Raw genomic sequence first — 12,500 nt, forward strand, 5'->3', positions numbered from 1 at the left:
GAGGGAGGTACATGATATCCTACATGCTTGATATTCTGCATCTTTTCGTTGGGGCTCTACAAAGGTGTTGTGATCCAATCCCAGATGAATGGCACCCAATGTGTTTCTTGACAGGGCATCGGCAACAAGATTAATTTTTCTAGTGACATAATGAAGTAGGCAATTGTATTCAGCCACACTGATGTGCAGACCACGTGTCTGACTGTCTAGTGATGACATGTACCATAGATATGTGGTCCGTGCCAATGACATAGTGCGTACCTTCTGAGAAGTGGCGAAAGTGACGGACAGCCAAATGCACTGCCAGCATTTTGCGGTCGAAGATACAGTAGCTGGATTCTGCCTTGGACAGGTTTCTGCTGGAGAATACCAATGGGCCGCAAGCCTTTGACCATCTTCTCGAGTACTGCATCAATAGCAACGTTGCTGGTACCGATGGAGAGAAGGAGAGGGTCATGTGACACGGGAAAGGGGATAGCAGCAGTTGTTCATAGGGTATTCTTTATTGAAGAAGGCCACACCAGGTCTTCTGGCTTGCCTTTGAGGGAGGCGTAGAGGGAGATAGAGTTGCAGCGATGGTTGGTGGGAAACAGTGATAATAATTTATAATGCCCAAAGATTCTTGCAGTGCTTTGATGGTCGAGGGCGTGGAGAAGTTCTGAATGGCTGCTACTTTCTCATGGAGGTGGTGGACTCCTTCATGAGTGATGCGGTACCCTGGAAACAATACTTTGTTGGTGCCAAAGGCACGCTTGTTGTTCCTGAATACAAGGCCGTTCTATTGTAGGCAGTCGAGTATGATACGTAGGTGACAGAAGTGTTCCTCTTTGGAGGAAGAAAATGCAAGTATGTCGTCCATGTAACATACACAGAAGGGGAGGTCTCCTAAGATGCCATCCATAGGGTGTTGAAAAGTGGCCCCAGCATCACAAAGGCCAAATCAAGATTAATTGAAGCAGTATGTACCGAAAGGGATGGTATGGCGACCTTGGGGATCACTTCTGGGTTCATGGGTACCTGATAATACCCCTTCCGGAGGTCGAGCGTGTAATCTCCACATAGACTCGGGGAGATATCTTTCTTAAGACAATGTGTAAGAGTGACTACCATGGGCTGGAGGCCTTTTAGCAAAAGCTCATTTCTTCCATTTCGGAGAACGTTTGTTTGGCGGCAGTCAAATGATACGATGCCAAACGCCTGAATCTAGCAAATACTGAGGGCACCGTCATCTCGATATGGTGATAAATACCATGTTTGACAGAAACCTTGGGCGTTTTGGAAGGTTCTGGATAGAAAACTTCTGGGTACAACGTGAGGAGATGGGTGTAGGCATCCGTTGATGTGCTGATGTGGAGAGCGAGGTCGGAGTAGGTTGGTTGAAGAGGTGTCGACGAGTAAGAGTCCACGTTGACTAATTTTTGGAGAGCAACATCAAACAGGAGGTGGAAATTTGAGAGGAAATCTGCACCGAATATTGGCAAAATGACATCAGCAACAAGAAACTTCCATTGATATTTGGTGCTTTCAAATGATAATGTGAGGCTCTTGAACCCGTGAGTGAAGATTTCAGATAAGTTGGCAGATACCAGGCGGACTTCAGCAGGCTTAGATGGACTACGTCAAATCCTGGAGAGTGGCCTTAGTAGAAGGGAATGGCAAGTACCCGTGTCTATGAAAAAACGCACGCACATACCTGCATCATGTAAAAAGGAAAGATTAGAGACAGGGGAGGCCACTGCAACAAGCAATCAAGCAATGGCCTACTTGCACATTTCTTGGCCACTGATAACCGTTTGCACATTTCTTTGCAGCAGCCCAAATCTGGAGTGGTAGCAGCATAATAGCGGCCGACAGCGATCAGTAAGGAGCTTTACAGGTCGTTTGTTGGGGAGTGAGCGAGTAGTGGCATATGTGGGTGGTGGGCGGCTTTATTGCCACTCCCCCACATCACAGGGCATTTGTGTCCTATCACATTCACTTCAGTTTCTGTCGATGTTGAATAGTTGTCCTCTTTGTCAGGAGTGGAGACCTTGATGGAAGTCTTGTAGGTGGTGAAGTTATTGTCCATAAGGGCGTCGACTTATGTCATCAGATCCGTCATAGGCAAGGTATGTAGGCATCGTACCCAAGGGTCATGAAGGGGGTTCACCTGCTAAGGAGAGCCGTATGCGGCAGGTTGCACGTGAGTGATACTGGTCATTTCCCTGAGGGTGAGAGGAGCCTTTTGGTCTCCCAACGGTTGTTGAGAGAGCTGAAAACTTTTGGCTATACGAGCAGCTGGCGGTGGTGAATACTGCTCCAGGAGGTATGTTTTGAGGGCATCCTACGCTATTGTGGTGTCCTCTTGGTCACAAAGCCAGTCTAAGATTTCTAGGAAGTGTCCTAGTGGGTCGCTGCGAGAACATAATCTGCTTTGGCACTTGAGCGAGTCACGCCATAAATACAAATCTGGACATCGGCACGCTAAAACCAGGAGAATGCCTCTGTACAGGCGAAGGGTGGTAGTTTCGTGGGGCTGGCTTGGCATAGGAGAGTCAGGGTCGGAGAGTGGCATCATCAAAAAGTAAGACAGCAGTGAGGAGGGAGGAAGGAGGGAGCTAGACACTCTGGTGGCTCCCAATGTGTGAGGCGCAGTTAGGTGATAACTGAGAGGTGAGATGAATGCAACTAAACTTTATTAAACAGACATTGAGTTTATATACACAGACTTGCCAGAAAGAACATCACAAAAATTCAATCACAATAAAACATTAGCTATCAGGTTTACACAAGTTGGTTTATTAAGAGTGCAGGGAAGAGTGAGTGATAAGATAAAAAACAGAACCATTACAGTGTACGAGTGTGAATGAAACACGTGCAGTACAATCTAAAAAGCTTCAGTCATTCTTAGATACCCGGTTGAATCTTTACCAGATCTGTAAGATGTTTATTTTCTGTTTATTTTTACCAGGGAAATCTATAATGTAGTTCTTTATTGGCCCAATCTGCGTATGCATTCACAATCACTCTACCATGGTACATGTGGTGTACCCAATATATTTGGAAGAATTAAATCTTTCTTGGTTGCAAGAATAAAAGTACACAACACTGCTTGATAATCATCAATATTACACGATTGAGATTCAGTCCCTTTGAAAGGAAGCATTTGGTCCAAAATCCCTCCTTACCAACAACTGGATGCAGGTTCATTTTCCTATGGTGTCTAACCTTGATCTCTTCTTACTTTAGTATCCCAAAGTAAGGAAGGAAAATAGAAAAATAATAGACAGTATGATTTCGGCATTACTGAACTAAATGACTCTCAAACTTACATGTTTTTTCTCGTTTTTACATTTTACTTTTTACTGCAAAATAATTTCACGTTAACCGCAATATATCCTTAGGATGTGTTGGCAGATCATTTGCCACTTTAAACAAGGGAAAGGTTCTGTGAGAGACCATGGATATTTCAGCAAGATTTAGACCCCTTGTCATACTGCCCGACCAGTCAAGAAGTGGTGTAGAGAAAATGATGCTGAACTGCTGCCATGGCCTGGAAATTCTCCAGGTATGAACCCTATCGAGAGTTTGTGATCTATCCTAAAAGATGAAATACAAAAAGTTCCCCTAACAACCAAACCAGCCCTCATATAGCGTCTCATCCATGTGTGGTTTCACTATGACAGAATTAAGCAATTATGCAGAATATTAATTAATGATATGTCAAAGCGTGTTAAGGGACAAAAAGCTACCAAAGGCAGGAAAACTAAGCATTATGTTATTGAAAGGAAGCCTAATAATGATATAAGTGCCGAAGTACACTGAGTAGCCTACTTCTTTATAAAATCTTTCTTTTAGCCTTTAACCAGAAAAAAATCCAATTATGGGAATAATTCATAATCTTATCACTATTGTATATATATATATATATATATATATATATATATATATATATATATATATATATATATATGTATATATATATGTGTATATATATATATATATATATATATATATATATATATATATATATATATATATATATATATATGTATATATATACATATATATATGTGTATATATATATATATATATATATATATATATATATATATTTATATATATATATATATATATATATATATATATATATATATATATATATATATAAATATAAATATATATATATATATATATATATATATATATATATATATATATATATATATATATAAATATATATGAAATGAAAAGAAGGATAAGCGTGTGATGGAGAGCATTTGGTAAACAAAATGAGATTATGAAATGTAAAATGCAACTTTCCCAACGAAGAAATGTGTTTAATGAGAAGGTCCTACTGGTATCAACTTATTTACTAAAAACTTGGAACCTTTGCTAAAGCATTACAACATTTGCTAGTTACAACTCAAAGAGCTATGGAAATAATAATGAATGTATAACACCAAGAGACAGAAAAATAGCAACATGGATATAAGAGCAAACTTAAATAGAGGATATTCTAACAACATGCAAGAAAAAGAAATAGACATGGACAGGACACATAATGAGAATGACAGACATTGGATGAATATCAAGAATAACAGAATGCGTCCTAAGAGATTGTTAAAGAAGCAGGGGAAGGAAGAGAAAACGATGATTTGATGAATTAAGAAGGTTTGCGGCTGTGAACTGTTACAGGAAGACCTTAAGTAGACGCAAGTGGAAGGACAATATCTGAGACCTTTGTTTTGCATTGGACTAGTAATGGCTGATGATGATGGATCTCATAGTCTTCATCTTTCCTTTCTTCATGTTGCATTGCTTTGATTTAAACGTTGTAGGTAACAATCTACTATTTATAGATATCCATTCAGTTATGCCTTGTCTTCTCTCAGTGTCACCATCATTCCTACACCTTCTCTTCCAACTCCATATGTTCTTCCTGAAGATCGCAATATTGATAATTTCTGGCAACTTTAGATATTCACTCTTAAGTGTCCACAACTAGTGATAAGTTCATAATAATGGGGCTCTATTAATAGGATTATACCAATTAGTATCCACGTATTTCTCTTGTAATTAAAGTATAGCTTGAATTGCTAATGCTGACTGTTATTGTAGTATAACACTAATACTTTTTTTGTACTTTCCTTATTTTTCATAATATCCGAGATACGGAATGCATACGCAGACTTGGTCATTAAAACCACATTATAGATTTCTCTGGTGAAAACGGACGAAAAAAAAAAACACCCTACACATCAGGTAAAGGTATTATATAAAAGTAACTCAGTCGGGTTTCTAATAATGACTGGAGCTAATTTTATCAAAGATATGAATCTATCTATAAATTCTTATTAAGAAGGTTCCAGGAGGCTTTTACAAGTTTTTAAATATCGACTTTCTGTACCCCTTTTTCTGTTCTTATTTATTTTTGACTAGTGATAAATGTGTATTTAGGTCATTTGCTGTTATTCAATTTATGTTGAATATTCTATTTTGACAATAAATAGGTTTATTTTCAAATTCTGACAATTATGTTTAAGCATAAGGTTATATTCAGTACTTGCCTGTATGGTGTAAATTGGTCATTATTGCAATTCAGAGTTTCCAGGTTTTTTATGCTTCTACTAAGTGTTATCTTCATGATATTATATCTAAATCACCTTGTTCAGCCAATTATCGTAGTTAACCATACATGATATGATAATATTGATTACAATTTCATTGATCATTTGTTACCTCTTTTTTTTATTACCGCTTGCAGTCATTGCCTTAATATTCATTGTAGTCTTACCTAGATTCCATCAAAATTAGATCCTCCGCCAAAAAATTCGAAGGAAGCCAGAGTTTCTTTATATAAGAACTATGGTATCGTTCAATGCGCTTTTTCAATTACTATTGTTTTAGATTTTTATTAAAAGCGTTACTGGAGACGATTGTAAGTTAAGTATTTTTAACTCTAATAATCAATAATCAATAATCATTAGGAGCTTTATATTAAACTTATGTTTACTTGTAAAATGCCCACAAATACCAATTGTAAGTACTCTACTCTCTCTCTCTCTCTCTCTCTCTCTCTCTCTCTCTCTCTCTCTCTCTCTCTCTCTCTCTCTCTCTCTCTCTCTCCTTTCCTATAATGACCAACCCATCCCTCCTTCCCTCTCTGGGGATTAACGAAGTGGTCGGAAGGGCCAGTGGTGCCTCCTGCAACTTTTCTTGATCCATATTTTTCAAACAAATAAAGTATTTCCTTATTTTAACCCAATAAAATGAATTTTCTAAATTCTAATTATTTGTTGCATCAGAATATTAATAAGAAAATACAATTATTCCTAAGAATATAGATATCCACAGAGCTAATGAATAATCACTTCAATAAAACTGCGCAATATAAGCCGATGTAAATCCTTTATTGATAATAAATGTCTACAGTACACCACTTCTTCAACCACCATTATCCTCACCTTCCTTATTAAGTTGGCGAATAAAATAGAGGAAAGAAGAGGGAAAAGGAGGAAACATCGGATCTTTATCTACGTACCTTTATTTCCGTTTTTGTATTTGTCTCTTAGAATGAATATCTGAAAACATCATTTCATTTTAAACAAACTTGTAGAAAATAATAAATTTTTAGGTGACCATATTCAGGAGATTAGGTGTTGCCAAAAGCGGCGTACAAGAATATAACGTTCTGTAACAGCAACGAAATTCTGTTACTTTTTTTTTCTTTTACAATGGTATCAAATAATTTATTCTTTGAAACCACAAAAAAGGTGCCATTACCAAACGGTTAGATCGGTCTCTTCCGGGAATACAGTGATATTCCAAAATACATTTACGCCTGAGTCTACCCTCAGTTCAAGGTCTCTTTGGAAATAGAAATCCAGAGGTACATAACCCTTCAACATTTGATACATCAAATAGCTATTAGTATTTGCCTTTTCTCAAATTATCATTCGTTGAGTTATTACGAAAATTAAGGTTCCTTCCTGCAAATCATATGGAAGAAACGATAAGATTGCATAGAAGAAGTGGTTATACGCGGTTTGTTTTTACCCTATTTTTTCATCATCACCATAAACTATCAATTGAAAATTATAATTATGGTCAATTATTTCATACACATACACACACACACACACACACACACACACACACACATATATATATATATATATATATATATATATATATATATGTATATATATATATATATATATATATATATATATATATATATATATATATATATATATATATATATATATATATATATATATATATGTGTGTGTGTGTGTATGTATATATACTGTATACATACACACACATATATATATATATATATATATATATATACATATATATATATATATATATATATATATATCTATACATATATATATATATATATATATATATATATATATATATATATATATATATATATATATATCTGTGTGTATGTTAGATTTGCAGATCACATTGTTATGTTCAGTGAATGATGGGAAGAATTACAAAAACTGGTAGAAAATTTGAATAAAGAAAGCAGAAAGGTCGGACTGAGAATAAATGGGAGTGAAACCATGATAAATTTCAATGAGAATGTAGAGACACCAAATATGAGTCATGGCCGGAACTCTGAAAATTGTTATTGAATATACGTGCTTAGGAAGAACAGTAGGTGTTTCCACAGGTTATGAGACTGAAATTAAGTGTAGGATAAGCATGGGAGGGAGAGCGTTTGATACACAAAATGAGGTAATGAAAGCTAAAATGACAGTTTCTCTTTAAATGAAATTATCTAATTAGATGATCCTACCTGTACTAACTTATGTATTAGAAACATAGAGCCTCACTAAAGCCTTAGAACATAACCTAGTTATAACTCAAAGGACATTGAAAAGAATAATTACGGAAACAACACTACGAGACAGAAAAAGAGCAACATGGATACGAGAGCAAGCTTAAGTAGATGGTATTCTAACATGTAAGAAAAAGATATGGACATGTGTAGTTCATAGAATGAGCACGACAGATAATAAATGGATATTAAGGATAACAGAATTTTTCTCAAGCGATTGCAAAAGAAGCAGGGAAAGGAAAAGATGATGGATTGACGGAGTAAGAAAATTTGCAGGTATAGACTGGCATAGAAAGATCATTAACAGACGCGAATGGGAGGACATGTCTCTTCTGAGGCCTTTGTCCTGCAGTAGACTAGCAATGACTGATGATGATGATGATGATATTTTCTTAACAGCCACTAAACCTTTTTAAATAAATTCTTTTTTTTTTTTATAGAAACCTAGTTGCCGGCAGTGAGCAATATCTCAATGTCCACAGATTGAAGAGTATTGGAATAACCTTTGAGAACTATTCATACAACATTGAACTTTAAATCTCATATTGGAAACGACCAACTGCTATTAGATTTAATCAGATTAGAGACAATTTGATCACTATATATTTATTCAACAACACGAGATTATACTTGGTAACCTTTAATCTCTTCTAATTGGCATTAATTATTAGGAACCGATTTATTTCTCCAAAAACCATATCCATTCTTGGATTTTTTTTCTTTATCATTTTTATAACCTTTTTCCTTTCCTTTATCAATGGTATATCGATATTGTCTCAATTTGAAAGTCAGTCTTGAATTTTATATTATTATTATTATTATCATTATTATTATTATAATAACAATTATTATTATTATTATTATTATTATTATTATTATTATTATTATGATAACGATTATTATTATTATTATTATTATTATTATTATTATTATTATTATTATTATTTATTCATTGGTTTTTATTCTGATTTTAGCGTATTATCATCTTTTCCTGTAATTGTGGTGCAAAACAAACGTCCTTGCAGTATTAGAAAATATGACTGAAATTGCAAGCAATGGATCTGCCTCCGATCATATGGCAAAGACACATCGTGCATTGAAGCACAGAGTGAGACGCCAGGAAATTGTCAGTTGCAAATTATGCAAGATAATCCTCTGCTTAGGAATTACGTCACACAAGCAGAACTGTTAGGTTCACCGAAGCGTAGAGTACAAATGGTCTAATTCCAGCTGTTGAATCTTCTATGGACATTTGATACATTGCTTCAGCGTTTAAACCAGGAGATTAGTCCTGTTCAATCATCTATTTTCTTGGGATCATGAAAGGACACTTTTTACCCTGAATGTTTTTTTTTTTTTTTTTTTTTTTTTTTTTTTTTTTTTTTTTTTTTTTATGTCCGTGTCCGCGTATATAGAAAAAGGATTTCCCTGACCTCAATATGCTAATTTGCATCGTAAATAACGGTTCGCCAAAATATATTGACCTATCACTGAGCTTTCCTAATAGTAGTCTCAGATAGCCAAGCCAATTTCCGATAGTAAAATTACGTGCACCGAAAAGAGAGAAAAATCATGCATGAATGTCAAAAGTTATTTCTGAGGTTTTCATTTACGTTGCATGACGCCATTAAACGTTTTCTCTTTAGATACGCAAGAAAGAAATTTTCTTTTATTGTGATTTTTTTTTTCTTTTATTTTGAGCTGACATTTTCGTGAAGATGAGTAGGCAGTTTTGCACTTGCCCTAGTCGTTGCTTGACGCTCCGTGCAATTATATTTTTCTTTTTCTTCGAGTGTGATATTCATTAGGTATATTAGAATTACGTGGTTAGAATTTATTCTTTTTCTGGGGAAACTGTCAACTCTTCTCCAAAATTTGTAGAATTTCTAGCCTATAGCCAACTATAATGAGATTAAAGGCAATAATGTCAATAATACTAACTTTGCCAATTATTCCACTAGGATAACCAAAGTATCCTGACTTGATTTCGAGACGGAAAGAAAACTATTGAATAAACCACACCACCATTTAAGTGGCTTTTACTTCTTAGATTTGATAGGTTACAAGAATTTGGAAACAACGAAGAAGTCGGTAAGGATCAGGAGGATTGGGAATGAAGTGTCTGGCCCAGTAGGTGGTTGACTTCGTTCCAATCTCGACGCAACAACATTCTACTTTTTGGACAGCTCTTTAAGCCATCCAAATATCAATAAAGAGAAATGGACTTGAAATCTTAAGTCGAGATATTAATTTCGAGGAAAGCCCGAGATTTAAGCCTGATAAAATGATTATTATTATTATTATTATTATTATTATTATTATTATTATTATTATTATTATTATTATTATTATTATTATTATTATTATTATTATTGTTGTTGTTAACTTGAATTTAAGTCTGGTAAAATGGTTTCCCCATTAAGTGACATAAATGTTTCACGCAAAATATACCAATACTCGAAAAGGGCCATTAAGATGAACACTTCGACCTCATCTCGGTCAGCGACAGGAAATTGTTAAGATGTATTGTTATTTGCATTATAGTTTTTATATCTCTATCTAGGATCGTTGTTGCATAATGGCGCCGTTTCTCTGGAAAGAAGAGAGTAATCCTATTTAAAAGCATAATTTCGCTTCAGGATGTTCAACCCAGATTCACCATACATATCACCATCATTATCAGTATCAATATCACCATCACCATCATATCATTGCCTATCCGACGATGGTGGTCATTGCAAACGGGTCTGTTGAGGACCTCCGATTCACCCCCCTTTCCTTCTCCATCATCATCAACGGTGTAATAATACTTGGAACTTTCCAGTTTCCCTGGAATTTAGGTACAAAGGGAACCCAGCTCACTAGGCTCAAGGTCGCAGTCACTCTCCCATATCAAGTTTTTTTTTTTTTTTTTTTTTTTTTTTTTTTTTTTTTTTTTTTTTTAAGAATATTCAGCACAATATGAAAAGGTCACAAGAATATTGGAAATAGGAAAAACCGGAGTTTCGGCTATAAATCTCTCCCTCAGCAACAAAAGAAAAGTTTAAGACAGAAGTTCATGAAACGTGAAGAAAAGGCAAGTGAAAAAACGGATTATTTGTCACGACTGTTGTCCCGGAGACATTAGAAATTATAATGGAAAAACGTTAATTCTACTTCAAAATGTTCCCAGAAAATCCCTCTATCGGAAAAATACCTGAAATAAAAGATAACATCGAAAACGCATCAATTAACACTGCTGTCTTGTTACTCACTTCCTTATCTTTTGTCTCCTATTTGTTACTTAGAGACAAAAAGAGATACAGTAGCACACTTTTATCTGAGTCAACAAAACCTATTATCTGAGAACTCTTGGAAGTAGAGACTTTTACGAGAGGAATCGTAGACTATAATTAGACCGCTGTAGATCTAACCTCTGGAAATCTTCTTCGAAGGAAGCTAAACTGAATTAAGTATTTGGATTGTAATGATTAAATTGGTTGAATGAAAGTGTGAACAAAATTTTGGACGAAAAGCGGAAGAAAATCAGAATTACAAGAATTTTTACGTTACTTAACGTAATCTTTGACTATTGTCTATTTTGCGATTATAAACTACTAAGTATTTCATCCGCCTGGACCCAAGGTTTATTGCTGATATATTCTAAACCAATCTATTGACTGGCATGATACTTAGAAACGGAATTTCTAACACCCTCCTCTAATTTTGATAAAAAATTCCGTGTCCAAACATAGATTTGAAAGGCACTTTATTCCTGAATTTTAAAATATGCACAAATCTATCCAGTCAAGATTTACGAATTCATTCGGATAAGCATTCTTGTGGTACTTAAAATCACCCACTCACCTTTCCTCATTGTTTAAACCTCTCTTCACCGCCTGTTTTTATTCATTCCCCACTCGTCCCTCTCTCTCGTTTTGTCCACTGTCTTCATTTATATTCTGTATTTTATTTCTCTAAAATAAATAATATATATTGAAGACCATGGACCCATAGAGGAAATTCGATAATGAATGTATAAAAATGTTGGGTGGGGAAATTATGACACTAAGTGGGCATGCATTTTATTTAACTCAATATCACTTTTCAATTGTTCTTCATTTGTGATCTGAGGACCAATATGATTGATAATACTCTCTTCAATAAGAAATACAACAATGCCTTCTAAAACCAATATTATTTTGAATCATTTATCAAATACCATTAATTGAATATGAAATAAAATTGATCAAACCAATCTTCAATTAAGTTATCAATTGATATTCACCATTTGTCATTGTTTCAACATTTGTAAGATATGTTGTCCAATGTGCAGGTAATAATTAGATTATCTCTCGTGTGAGCGTCATTTTTAGTTCAATTTTCCCCTCAGAACATTAAATAAATAAATGATTTCTAAATTATCAAATTGCATCATTAATTAGGTACATTCTGTATACTATGTTTTAATTCTAGAATGTTATTTTCTATTCAAAGTGAAGACCTAAAACAAGCATCAGATTGCTTAAAAGTAATTCAGAGGATAATCTAGATGGTGTCTTAGTTTTCATTCTAAATAAATGCCATTTTATATCTTTACTATAATTGGCGTTTTTCTTGTAATTATAATCACATTTCTCATCATTTTTTACAGATGATTCTTGTCACCTTTGTTGTG

The 12,500-nt window shown here is 34.7% G+C and overlaps 1 pseudogene; it reads left to right on the top strand.

Annotated features, from left to right (window-relative positions):
- The window catches only part of LOC137644548 (acanthoscurrin-1-like), a 72,258-nt pseudogene that overhangs the window by 59,384 nt on the left and 374 nt on the right, over positions 1-12,500 (top strand).

This window comes from Palaemon carinicauda, chromosome 7 (assembly GCF_036898095.1).
Source record: "Palaemon carinicauda isolate YSFRI2023 chromosome 7, ASM3689809v2, whole genome shotgun sequence".
In the NCBI taxonomy this organism is placed as follows: domain Eukaryota; kingdom Metazoa; phylum Arthropoda; class Malacostraca; order Decapoda; family Palaemonidae; genus Palaemon; species Palaemon carinicauda.